The sequence below is a fragment of the Ornithorhynchus anatinus genome, chromosome X5 (assembly GCF_004115215.2).
Source record: "Ornithorhynchus anatinus isolate Pmale09 chromosome X5, mOrnAna1.pri.v4, whole genome shotgun sequence".
Taxonomy (NCBI): domain Eukaryota; kingdom Metazoa; phylum Chordata; class Mammalia; order Monotremata; family Ornithorhynchidae; genus Ornithorhynchus; species Ornithorhynchus anatinus.
The window spans coordinates 65090717-65105070 of NC_041753.1; the positions used below are offsets into that span (position 1 = coordinate 65090717).

Consider the following 14354-nt stretch of genomic DNA (forward strand, 5'->3'; position numbering starts at 1 on the left):
TTGAAAGAAGAACATCGAAGTTTCTCATGCCCTTTCTTTTCAGGTGGGGAGATTTGCACTCTCCATTCGTTTGGTCAAAATGGCAAGGTTCTGAGTTAAGGAACTGCATGACTATGGAAAGTCTTCAGTGAAGAAGTCCTTTAATAATAATAATAATAATAGTGGTATTTGTTAAGCACTTACTTTGTGCAAAGCACTGTTCTAAGTGCTTTGGGGGGATACAAGGTGATCAGGTTGCCCCACGTGGGGCTCACAGGTTTAATCTCCATCTTACAGATGAGGTAACTGATCTCTGAGGTACAGAGAAGTTAAGTGATTTGGCCAGTCACAGAGCTGGCAAGTGGCGGACCGGGGATTAGAACCCATGACCTCTGACTCCCAAGCCCAGGCTCTTTCCACTGAGCCTATAAGCTCCTTGCGGTCAGGGAACATGTCTACCAACTCTGTTGTATTGTACTTCCCTAGTGCTCAATACAGTCCTCTGCAAACGGTAAGTGTTCTGCCCTCAGTAAGTGCTCAATAAATACCATTAATCGATTGAGTGGAAGAGACCAGGTTGGATGCACACAGCACATTTTTACATTTTTCACACCTACCTTCTGGCCTTCAGAATTGCCATGGAGGTCAGCTAGGGAGTTACTCTTACTTGATCAGCTGGCTACCAAAGATCTGCTTTTTCTACAGTGTTTAGGTGGATTTGCGATTAGCCCCTTGCCCATGTGTTGGGAGCCAATTAATGACCGAGGAGGTCAATATTTGACATTCACATTTCACATTTTGCAACTGTGAAAGTCCTGGCAGAAAAAGCTCCACACAGGAGTTAGTCCGGTTCTGCGCCGATCTCCCTTTCACAAGCCAAGATCTTGGAAATGTTCTCATTACAATTAGTAATAATAATAATAATAATAGCAATAATAATAATTGTGGTATTTGTTAAGAGGTGACTAGGTGCCAAGCACTTTACTTAGCACTGGAGTAGGTACAATACAATAAGATCAAACACAGTCCCTGTCCAACATGGGGCCTACAATCTAAAGGGGAGGGAGAACAGGCATAGAGTCCCCATTTTACAGATGAAAGAACTGAGGCCCAGAGAATTTTAAGTGACTTGCCCAAAATCACAAAACAGAAAAGTGGCGGAGTCGGCTTTAGAACTCAAATTCTAGCAGGATCGTTCCTCCGCCCCGACCTACAAGACACACACACACACACACCACACACACACGCGCACACACACACACACACATATACACACCTCCCTTCCTTCCTTCCTCCTCTGCTGTAGCAAGAAAATAGAAGTAGCCATGAAAAGAAGACAGGAAGGCTAAAATAGAGCAGTTCGGTCATTTCATCAGGCGATCTGATTGTTTTATTTGCCCCAGAGGCCTCAGTTTTCTCACATTTTGCTCTTCTGTTTAAAAGGAACCCCAACTAATCATTATCTTGTGCTTCAATGCACTGGTCTCCCAAGTATTCCTTTGAAATTGAGTGAAAATTAAACTTAATGCACACGGTTCCATAATAACATTTCTTGTAATGAGACCCATCTTCTAATGGAAAGCACTGCCCTACTAAATTAAAAGTATGGAAATATATAAAACACATAATCCAGCGCATGAAACGAAAAACCTAATTTATTCATTTCACTAGACAATGTGATGAAGCATAGCTTGAACCTGATAAAATGAAGTGGCAGCTCCCTCACCCCCTCCCCTTTTCCAGTTAGAAAAAGGTCAGGGGGAGAAAGAAATGACATTGAAATTAGATTTCTGCTACAAGCTCACTCAGATCAAGCAAATACTTCCCATAGCCCACTATTGGGTAAAGCTAGTTGTAAACAAGTAAAACAATAACCACCCCCCTCCACCCCCACCCACACCCCCCACACCCTGAATAGATGAATTGCCTGGGTAAAATGAATGTTTCGAGTATTAGCCTGTTTGTCCAGAAGGGGTTTCAAGCCACTGTACCACTGCAAGCAGAATTTTCAAAAAGACTTCGGGTTTGGGTTAAAAAAAAATGGCCCAGAATCTGTGGTGTTTTATGAGTTTATTAATCTGAATGATGGAATTCTAATTGTCTAAGAGCTTGTCCATACCCCACCAATTGGGTTGAATAGAAGGGAAAAAGAACACAAAAGTATTCCCATTAGTCAATAAAGCTTGGAAGGTTGACAGATCCTACAAATGTTCCTTAAACTTTACAGTTCTTCCTAGGGCTTTGAATATTTTGCAAATGCTGTGATCAAAAGGTAAGCATGACCTCAGAGGTGTGTGTTTAGCTGGCTCTTGGCAGCTCAAGAGGCCAGAACTGTGTCAATTCCTCCGTTAAAGCCAAGGGAGGCCTATTTGTTTTCTAATGATAAAAAAGTGGCTCTGGAGAGAAACTGGGGTGCAAGGGAGGAAATGGAGGATGTTTGTGTGTGTAAGTGCGAGAAGTGTATGGGCACCAGAACACACTTCGGGTGTCCACAACGCAGCCAACAATAAATCTGTAAATATGCAGAAGCCTATAGAGGAAACACGCATTTTCTGTTGTTAGAAACACCCCCCAAAACACATACACACACATAGATTTATATCCTTCATGCTCAAAGAAAATATTACTGATGGTGATATGCATCTATACTTGTGGAGGGGATGGGAAGGGAGGGAGGGATCTGGAATGGACAAAGCAACCTCCTCGGTCTCGACGATATTGTGCACACACATACTGTCCCTCGCAGCACGGTCATACTGGCTTGCAGCACCTAGTGTTGTTTTTTGCATTTGCTTCCTGGTCTCAAGAACCTGGCAAAGTTTCTTCTTGAAAAGAGCTCCTTTTTCTTGATAGCAGCATGGCAATCGACTCCCAATCTTCAGCTTTGATGTATCCTTGGCTGAGGTTCTGTTTTCTACAGCCTTTAAACATTTCTTCCGATTTCCTTGCTTTCAATTTTCCAATTTTAGCTCATCGTGCAGTAGCTGCCTGGATAGCCTTCTGTCAACTGTTCTCTTCACATATCCAACCCATAGCAGTTGTGTTATGGTGGGCAGTGGGTCAGTGATAGGAGAATAACTTTGTTGTTTGTGATTCCGTCCTGATATCTGATGCTGTCTGTAAAGGATAATGATAAAACTTGTCAGGAAGTCAGATGTCATGCATCATAGGTGTTAATGATATTAATAAGATTAAGTATTTATTGATCATCCGCTGTGTACAGAGCAAGTGTTTTATGGTATTCGTTAAGCACTTACTATGTGCCAGACACTGTACTAAGTGCTGAAGTAGATTCAAGTTAATCAGGTTAGATACAGTCTATGTCCCACATGGGGCTTACAGTCTTAACCCCCATTTTAGAGATGAGGGAACTGAGGCCCAGAGAAGTAAAAAGTGACTTGCCCAAGGTCACACAGCAGACAAATGGTGGAGCCATTATTAAAGCCCAGATCCTTCTAACTCTCAGGCCCACGCTCTAGCCACTAAACCATGCTGCTTCTCAATATACTGAGTAATGTAGTAAATTCTGGGGAAAACATACATGATTGAAATATGGTCCATAAACCTTAAGGAGTAAGAGCAGGGAGGACATATAAATAAATAAATAATTATTAGAAAGGGCTTCTGCAGCTCTGACAACAAGTTGCTTGTCTGTGAAAGTCTATCATTTCAGTACCCCATTCCCTACTCTGATTTTTTTAATGGTATTTGTTAAGCGCTTACTATGTGCAAGGCACTGTACTGAATGCTGGGGGAGATACAGGCTAATCAGGTTGGACACAGTCCATGTCCCATGTGTGGCTCATAGCTTAAATCCCCCATTCACAGATGAGGTGACTGAGGCAGAGTGGAATATCTGGAATAAACAGGAGCCTGCAGAGGTGGAAATGCCTGGGGCCTGGATACAGACCCAACATCAAAAAACAATCAACATGGATAGACCACGGGCCTGGGAATCAGGAGGGCCTGGGTTCTAATCCTAACTCTGCCACTTGTTTGCTATGTGACCTGGGGCAAGTCACTTCACTTCTCCGTGCCTCAGTTACCTCAGCCGTAAAATGGGGATGAAAAATAAGAGCCCCATGTGGGATATGAACTGTGTCCAACCTATCTTGTATTTACCCTGGCGTTTAGTATAATGTCTGACCCATAGTAAGTGAGTAACAGATACCATTAAAAAAAAATGAAACTAGAGTGGGCAAAGCCACAGGAACAGCAGCAATATTTTGTAGTTGTAGTTGTAGTCTAGTTGTAGCTAGAACTGGTAATAATCTTCATTCTATTTTTATAATGACAGTGATCCATTTCCATTTCCATAGCACCTTTCACTGGCAAATCTTGAGACATATTGCAAAGCTGTGTAGGAGGCAAATTGGGATGGTGGTTAACAGGCATGTTACACAAACAGAGCCAACTGGCTATACCGTCCACTCTATAGCTGCATACAGAGAATGGCTGAAAATCTGGACCGGAACAAAGGTGAGCTGGGATAACCCTCAGAAAGGTTTGCCTAACCCAAATGGCTGGCTCGCTTGTCTTTCCGAGTTCATCAAACTCAGTACTACTTGGTTATCCAGATTGGTCCGAATAAGTCTCCAGTCCGCTCAGCTTGAATCTTTGGCTTTTGTTCGACAACGATTTCTGACAAAGAATAATCTCTTCGGGGCCCAGTGGGGTCCAAAAATTGTTTCTTTGAAAATCCGAGCCCCTGATAGCTAGCTTCTTAATTGGCTTTATCTGTGTTTGATTCTAAAGCAGTTTTTTCTCAGACGAGTGGGTGATTCTGGTGCTTAGAGGTTTGAAGAAGTAAGAAAGGACACTTTCATGGATGAAACATTCCTTCTCAGAACAAATCAACTCTTGAGCAAAACAGTTACAAAGAAAATCCCTTATGACAGGGAGTTGGCTATAGTTTGAGAAATTATTTTCTGTCCCACTAAATTATCAACCTGATATAGGGCTTTCCTCTAGACTTTAAAGTTGCAATGGATGAGGTTTGAATACTCAATCTTGTCGCACACACGGCAACCGCACATCCTTCTACCTACTGTGAAGGAAAAAGTATTCAGGTGCTCTTAATCACTTCCAAAATTTCTTTCCAAACTGGAAATCCTAGCCTTCACTGTGTTGCTTCATTGTTAAGCTGCTGGAGATCCCTTCAGGGAAACAACAAAGTTAGTTTTAAAAGGCAGCAGGCAAATCTTTCAGATAATAATGATACCAAAGAAAGGATCATTTTCAGTATCTGAGACCGGTTTACGGAGAAAAAGTCATCTTTGAAAGCCAAATATTTCAAAGCACGGTCTTCTGTTGCCAACACTTTATTAGCATTTCTCCTCAGAGAATCACTGAGTTCTATTCTCTGCTTTGGGCCTAGAAATATGCTAGCTAGAGGGGAGACCATTTCCATCAAGTTTATGTCTGTCCGTGTAGAAGAAGAATAGGGCAGTAACTTTTGACTACCTTAGTGAGGCATTTAACCACATTTCACCGTTTCATCACATACTGCTGAGAAGCAATGTGGCCTAGTGGATAGAACACAGGCCTAGGTGTCAGAAGGACCTGGGTTCTGATCCCGGCTCTGCCACTTGTCTCCTGTGTGACTTTGGGTAAGTCACAACTTCTCTGTGTCTCATTTATCTCATCTATAAAATGGGGATTAATACTATGAGCCCCATGTGGGACATGGACCCGACCAACCTGATTAGCTTGTAACTACCCCAGTGCTTAGTACAGTCTCTGGCACATAGTAAGTGTGTAAAAAATACCAAAATAAAATAAAGTAAAATAAAATTCAACTAAAGAGGCACTGAGGGTAGAGAGGACCATCGCTGGGGCTATAATACTAGAACTCCTAGCTTTCAGGTCAGCAGTCCACTATGAATCAGTGACCCCATGTCCCGTGGAATCTTACTATGTGCCAAGAACTAAACTAAGCACTGAGGCAGACACCAGACATTCGGGGTGGACACAGTCCCGATCCCACATGGGGCTCACAGTCTGATAATTAATAATAACTCTGGTATGTTAAGCACTTACTATGTGCCAGACACAAGTGCTGGGGTAGATACAAGGTAATTGGGTTAGACGCAGTCTCTGTCCTACATGGGGCTCACAGTCTTCATCCCCATTTTACAGGTGAGGGTACTGAGACCCAGAGAAGTGAAGTGACTTGCTTAAGGTCACAGAGCAGACTAGTGGTGCAGCTGGGGTTAGAACCCAGATCCTTCTGACTCCCAGGCCTGGGCTCTTTTGACTAGGCCACGCTGCTTCTCATAAGTCTAAGAAGGAGAGTCCTGTAATGATGTCAGGCACCCTTTTGTACCTTAAAGAAAACTGTCTCAATCAATCAGTTGTATTTATTAAATGCTTACTATGTGCAGAGCACTGTACTAAGCGCTTGGGAAAGTACTATTCAACAGAGTTGATGGACAAGAGCCCTGCCCATAGGAGCTCTAGCATGGGAGAGCTGGACTCATCGTTCTCTCTGAAAAAAAAAGGATATTTCACTAGCCCTTTAGAGGTATAAAGCAAGAATTAAGCATAAATGGCAACCAAAGAGGTCCACCAATTTAAAATTACAAATGAAACTAGCCTGGATCCTTGTTAATTCTCTATAATGAATGGGAAATAGCCTCAAAATGACTCCACTCCAAAAAATGAAGGCTACTGCCTAGTTCAAAATAAGTTGTTCATTTACACTGAGAAGTATAATTTTGTTTTAACTATCATCATGCCACAAAGTTCATTAGCAAAATGTATAGTCTTACTGGTGAAAAATAAAGCAAGCTTAGTCAGGTGAGAAGCATGGTGGCCTAGTGGAGAGAACACCGGCCTGGAAGTCAGTAGGACCTTTGCTTTAATCCTGGCTCTACCACTTGATTGCTGTGTGACCTTGGGTAAGTCACTTAACTCCTCTGTGCCTCAGTTACTTCATCTGTAGAATGGCGATTAAGACTGTGAGCCTCATTTGGGACATGGACGGTGTCCAGCCTGATTAGCTTGACTCTACACCTGGCACATAGTAAGTGCTTAACAAATACCATTAAAAAAAAGGCCTCGGATTATAAAAACAAAGTGCATCTTCTTCTAATGCCCTGTGCCGTTTGCTAAGCGATCTAAGATAGGTCATGGAAATTGGGTCTTAGCTCCCACTAAATTTTAAACTCTTTGAGGGCAGAGGTCATTTTCTACCAATTCTAATGCATCGTACTCTCCCAAGCATTCAGTACAGTGCACAATACACTGACACCCAGTCAGGGCTCAATAAATTCCATCGATTGAATGAGTGAAGGTTAGACTTCCAACACCCAAACCCCATGGGGTGCAGTTTAATCCATGCTGTTACTTATTTTGCCAATGTGTAAGCCAACAAAAGTAAACTAACTAGTCACCTGTACCACAGAGATGATACAGGCCTCTGTTAGGGAAATTAGACCATCTGATTGAACTGAATGCTCAGGAGCCAATGGCTGGCTCAAAACAGTCCAGAGATAAGGAACATTTTCTGACTTATAATGGGTTGGGACTGTACTTTGGGACTCTATATTAGGATCTTGCCAAGTCATCAATGGTTGCAAAGGAGAACACGCTGGCCAAGCTTAGAAGTGAATTTGAATTTAGTGAGTTCAGGGTCTTGGAAAGAATGCAAACTCGTTTGAAGTTTGACCTCCGTTGATTCTCGCATAACATGACCCCACCATTTCAAAGAAACCGGATTTATATTTTTAAAAACCGATAAGGATCCTTGCTCATAAAGCTTCATACACCATCTTAAAAAGCCACATTTTTATGACTTAACTTTAAATGAATCAAAAACATATGGGTGAAATTTTCCTCCCGGTACACCACGGTTTAAAAATTAAGAGGAAACCAACAGGGCCCCAAAGCCTACAATTTGGATTTTGCTGACCTCAGGACATTAGGAACATGTTTTTCCTCCACTGGAAATGTCACCGAGCTCTCTTCTCCCTGACTTGGACTTTTGTTTATCTACAAAGGGTCCTGATCAGCTGGGGGGGGGGGGCGGGGGGCGGGGGGCACAAGAAGTGGAATGATGGGTTAGATTTTTCCTTTAGAAGCTTTTCTGCTTACTCTTCATCTGAGAAGTCTTTGCCAAGAAAGTGGACTCCTACCCCAGTCCAGTAGAACCAAATGTACCTTACTGTTGTTGCTGGTTTTGTTCACAGAGTTTCTTAAAGGAATGAGCTGAGATTTCTTGGGACATGTGCAGTGACCTGGATCGTATTGCCACGATACTCCCTTAAAGGAAAGTAACCCTCAAGGTTGCCAGAAACATTAGGCTTTCATGTCTTCTCCACCATCATTCTCCTGTTTTGTTTTTTTTAATCACCCACGTGTGCAATAGGAGTCCCAAACAATACACTCCACCCTGCAGGGGGTAGACAAAGAGGAAGGGTCTCATAAATCTTTACCCTGCATATGAGTTTCCAGGTGTCCTCAAAAGCTAACTCAACTCAGTGTATATGTTTTCATTTACTTCTTCATCCCCCTTGTGTTCCCAAGATGCTCCTGCCTAGAGAATCATCCTTAAGAGAGGAAAGAAGATGTGATGAGAGGGATTGAGGTGCTCAAAGGGAGTTGGAAATGGGAGGAGGGAGCTTTCTCCGCTAAGAGCCGGTTCACTTTAGGCAAATTTGTCACTGACCCTTCTGCCAGCACCAGAGAGGCATCTCTCCCATGGGTCACTACCTCTTGTCAGCCGATGACCAGGCTATTTTAGTCCAGCCTCAGACTGAGGGAGCAGGGGAAGTGTTTTTGTACAGAGGTAGTTAAGAAAGTGCCTTTAAGAGCAGTTATATTTTTCTCACTGAGAAGCGCTTAGTACAGTGCTCTGCACATAGTAAGCACTCAATAAATACTACTGAATGAAAAGTAGCGGAGCCTCATGGAAAGAGCATGGGCTTGGAAGTCAGAGAACTTGGGTTCTATTCCGGCCCTTCCTCTTGTCTGCTGTGTGACCTTGAGGAAATCAACTAACTTCTCTATGTTTCAGTTACCTCATCCTTAAAATGGGGACTAATACCAGTTGTCGCTCCCACTTAGGCTGTGAACCCTGAGTGGGACAGGGACTGTGTCCATCCTGGTGATCTTGTATCTACCCCAGCACTTAGTACATAGTAAGTGCTTAAGAAATATCACCACCCTTATTATGATTATCATGAATGTTATTATTATATAATGTTCCCTGGAAAATTTGTAAGCTCGTTGTGGGCTGGGAATGTGCCCGCTATATTGTTGTGTTGTGCAGTGCCCGGCGCACAGTAAGCACTCAATAAATATAATTGATTGATGGATTGCAACAGCAGAATCCTGAGCGACAATCACTTCAAGAGGAAGTGGTTTCTTCCAGGTGATCGGGACCCAAGCACTCAATACACTGCTCTGAACACAGTAAGCACTTGATAACAATAATAATAATGATAATAATGGTATTTTTAAAGTGTTTATTATGTGCCAAGAACTGTTCTAAGACCTGGGTCAGGTACAAGATAATCAGATCCCTCTTGGGGCTCACCGTCTAAGCAGGAAGGAGAACAGGTATCCCCATTTCTCACATGAGGCAACTGAGGCACAGAGAATTTGAGTTGCCCAAAGTCGCACAGCAGACAAGTGGTGGAGCCAGGAATAGAAACCAGATCCTCTGACTCCCAGGCCCCAGCTCTTTCCACTAGGCCACGCTGCTTCTCTACTCATACTAACAAAGTGTACTTTTAGTTAATGGGCTTAGTTGGCTGTGGAAAAGCCAAATGTTTGCATAAAATGGATTGAACCCTGTTGTATTTCTAGTTGATTGAACTTTTTGAACCTTGATTATGTTCTTGGTTCAATCAGTTCCTCTAAAACATACTAGGAACAATTCTAAAATCAGATGTTCTTTCTTTAGTCAAAGAAAAGATTAGTCTGATAATCCAGAGAAGAAACTGATTAAAAAGTCAAGTTCCTCCAAGACTGTGGGCTTTAAACTTGTCAGGCATTCGTTTGAAAGTCCTTCCAAGTACAGGAATTGTTTTGCCATCATCATTTGGGAGCAAAGTCTTTCTCAGTCCAATCAATGGTACTGAGTGCTTACTGTGTGCCAGACACTGTATTACCCGCTTGGGAGAGTACAACAGAGTTGGTAGACATGGTCCCTGCTCACAACAAGCTTCCAGTCCAGAGAGGGATAGAAAGAAATTGATTAAAGAAAGTGTTGTCAGCCAGTAACAGCAGACTTATCCATAACCTCATGGATAACACAAAGGAGGAAGAAAATTTGGGATAATACCTAATTTCAGTTCTGATTCCCTCAAAGGCTGAGACCTTCACTCAAACTCCCAGAGCTCCACTTTTGCTGCTTTGAACTTTGGAAATATGGGAATTGATGAAATGAGGCTCTTGATTCTTACTGCTTATTTGCCTTGGAGAAACAATCAACCCACTCTGAATTAACTCTGTGAAGTGGTGGGGGTAGTGGGGGTTGGAGGGAGGGAGAAGAGGGACAGAAAGAGTGGGAGAGAAGTTTCCTTGAACCAGTTTCTCTTTGGCTCTCTCCCCCACTTTTCTTCTCTCTCTCTCTCTCTCTCTCTCTCTCTCTCTGTCTCTCTCTCTCCCCCCCCACACACACACATTCCATCTTCTTCCCATTTCCTTCCCCCTTCTTTTGGGGGCTGCCTTCCAGCAGTCATGAGGCCATGGAGATCTGATTAACTTGGTCCATTAGCTGGTCAACCATTAAAATCAGGGAAGGTTGGGTGGATTGGGAATAGTTCCCCCAAGCATGCTCAAGGGCAGATCCTGCCACTCTCTGGCAAATACAGAAATCCCACTTCAGCCTGGATAAGGAAGAAAATCCTCGAGGTGCACAGAGAGATTCCTCATCCCTCCACACCCCAAGAATGACAATGGAGGAGGAAAAGGTTGGAAACAGTGTTTTTGCTTTTGTAGACATTAAGAGGGGTCCATAGAGGAAAATCCCAGGCCTGAGAGGAAGAAGACCTGGATTCTAATCCTGACTCAGCCACTTGTCTGCTGTGTCATCTTGGGCAAGTCATTGAACTTCTCTAGCCCTCAGATTCCTCATTTGTAAAATGGGGATTCAATACCTGTTCTCCCTTTTCCTTATATTGTGAGTCCCATGTGGGACAGGGACTATGTCTGATCTGATTGTATTCTCTCTATCCCAGTGCTTAGTTCAGTGCTTGGCACCTAGTAGGTGCTTCACAATTACCAAAATTGCCATCATCATCATTATTATTATTATCATTATTGCTATCATAATTATACACTACAAATGGAAATTGTAACTGGACACGATGTCTCACTTTGCTCTCAGGAGTTGGTCCAGCCCGGACACATCTGTTTCCCTGGAAAGGCAGACCCAGGCCTCGTCCATGTGGTAGGATTTGTGATCTGGCCTTTTGATGTGTCTGTGAGGATAGCATATGGGAGAAAAAGGAGAAACTCAATTCAGTGAGCTTGAACTTGGAAACCAGGTGAGTTTTGTTCACTTTGGGGTTTCTTTATAAAACCCAGGCCTCAGTCAGCTCAAATGGGATTTCATTTTTCCTTGAAAGAAATTGAGTTTAATGTCAGGAAAACAGCCCATATTTCTAAAATGACAAGCCCACCTATCATTGGGCTGATTTCTCACCCTTTGCAGGATGGATATCTTTGGGGTTTTAATTTCAAATTATGCACCATTTCCGATTGAGCCATTTAGCTGGAAGACATGGTTCCTATCAATTTCTGACAGCCTCATTCTTGCCTCTGGGTGATTCCTGTGGTTGGCACGGCTGTTTCATTAGTACTCTCACACTTGATTAATTAATACAAGGCCAAGGTCATGCTATTCTACTACTGGGGCTTCCCTTCCATGCTCTCTTACTAGCAACATAATTACTTCAAGGCAGTGTGGTCTCATGGACTGTATGGCATCCTGGATTGAGAAATCAAGGGTTCTCTTTCATGCTTTCCCAATGACCCAGTGGTGCACTCTGTATAGACACTAATAATCATAATCATAATAATAATAGCATTTGTTAAGTGCTCACTATGTACCAGGCACTGTACTAAGTGCTAGGGTGGATATAAGCAAATTGGGTTGTGCACAGTTCCTGTCCCAAGTGGGGCTCACAGTCACAATTACAGATGAGGCAACTTGAGGCACAGAGGAGTAAAGTGACTTGCCCAAGGTCACCCAGCAGACAAGTGGTGGAGCCGGGATTAAAACCTATGACCTTCTGAATCCCAGGCTCATACTCTATCTACCATGCCATGCTGTTGACTCATCCTATTGTCTAATCTTATTGGGACTCTCTTTTTTCATCCATGGAACAGAGACGATTAATCCACAGCATTTACTGAGCACTCACTGAATAATGTGCACTGTACTAAGCATTTGGGAAAGTACAATAGAGTTAGAAGATGCAATTCCTGCCCTCAAGGAGCTCTAGGTCTACTAATCTGCCTGTCTGGCGAGGTTGATCGGAGGATGAATGAGCTTGCATCTGTTCAATCATCTCCACTTTATAACCATATGAAGTCCCAGATTTGATAATGATGTTATTTGTTATTTGTTAAACACCATGCTACCATGTCTGCTATGCTTCTGGTGGTTTCCATTGATCACCCATGTATCCCAGCTCTGCCACTTGTCAGCTGTGTGACTATGGGCAAGTCACTTAACTGAGGGCCTCAGTTCCCTCATCTGTAAAATGGGGATGAAGACTGTGAGCCTCATGTGGGACAACCTGATTACCCTGTATCTACCCCAGTGCTTAGAACAGTGCTCGGCGCATAGTAAGCGCTTAACAAATACCAACATTATTATTATTATCAGAATTTTTTTTAAATCCCATCTCCAAAGAAAGGAGCAAATTCAACAAGACTTGAGCCTAGCCCTATAGCCCAGAACATACCTAAAATCCAGAAAGAGGAAACAGGAAAAGGAAAAAAAAATGTATAATGATGATGATAATGGAATTTATGAAGCATTTACTATGTGCTAAACTCTGGAGTAGGTGCGAGGTTTTTGAGATTGGGCACAGTCCCCATCCCATACTGGGCACACACTCTGACCCACCCATTTTACCGATGAGGAAATTGAGGCCCAGAGAGGTTAAGTGGCGAGACAAGGGTCATACGGTACACGAGCGGCAGAGCAAGAACTCAAACTTGAACTCCTAGCCCAGTGCTCTTTTCACTAGGCCACACTGCCTACCCATAATCAGGAGCATAATAATGTCAGAACAAAAGAAGGAAAGACAGATGAGAAAAACGACAAAAGAGTCGGCCGTCTTAAGTGACAAAAAAGTTTTGAGCCTCGGGAAGGGTTCAGGACTGATCACCTGATCAGAAGAATTGAATATAGTGTTAGTCCCTTCAGTCAATCAGTCGATGGTATTTATCGAGCACTTACTGCATGCAGAACACCGTACTAAGCACTTGGGAGAGTCCACTATAACAGGGTTGGTAGACACGCTCCCTGCATACAAGTGCCTCTTGGAGCACATGACAAAGGGTATGTGCCGAGAGCAGAGAGGAAATAGAAACCGGAGAAAGTTGCTTAACTTCTGGGGCGTGATTACATCGATCGGTTCCCCTGACAGCTTGGACTTTCATGCTAAAAACAGAGATCAGAGAGAAACGCTCTCTCTCAGCCCCCTGGCCCTTGATGTGGTATGATAGGATTCACTTCCCTGGAGTACTTCAGTTCTATCGGTTAACATCTGGGTGATGAAAGGTTGAGTGTTACAGTGCTACCACCGGCATTTGTTAATGAACCTTTAAATTGGCTATTACTATTAGAGCCTGTTTATGTTGGCTTTGCTGTTTTGGCTCTTTTATTGAAATAGACAACACAATTAATTTCCTTCGGTTGTCTAACATATTTGGGTTGGATCCAGCCACAATGGCTCTTGGAAACAGTGCCAGATCCAGAGCTGTGCTAGCAATGAGCTCTATCAGGGAACATCATTTTGTAAGAGGGTGGGGGGCCTGAGCTCTGTGAAAAAAGGCAGAAGCTTTCCCACTAATTAACACCACGTGTTGTGTCACCCCTTTGTGCGATAGTGTATTGATGACAGTTATGAGAAAAGGCTTTCCCTATGCATCTCCAGTCTAGTATTGGCATCATGGAGATGGGTATTGTGCCCCTCTATTTTCCCCCATTCTTTAGCAGAAGAAAAGGTCAATGATCCATTGTCTCCCATCAGATATCTCCAAGCCTTAAGCTGTAAATTGCAGATTCTTCAGCTGGACTGCCATCCATAAATCAAGGCTTCCTGGCTTTTGGTGGAAAGAATTGTCTCTTTTGAACTTTTAGCTTAAAGCAGCATGGCCTAGTGGAAAGAGGATGGGCCTGGAAGTCAGAG

General features: G+C 43.1%; 1 long non-coding RNA gene across 1 annotated transcript in view; it reads right to left on the minus strand.

Moving 5' to 3' along the window:
* Nucleotides 1–1978: 1978 nt before the first annotated feature.
* LOC103170389 overlaps nt 1979–14354 on the minus strand; it is a 29781-nt gene continuing 17405 nt past the window's right edge. The window contains exons 4-5 of the long non-coding RNA XR_486140.2: nt 11304–11408; nt 1979–3096 (exon numbers count right to left, since the gene is read on the minus strand). This is a non-coding gene — a long non-coding RNA (uncharacterized LOC103170389). The remainder of the gene's footprint in view (nt 3097–11303; nt 11409–14354) is intronic.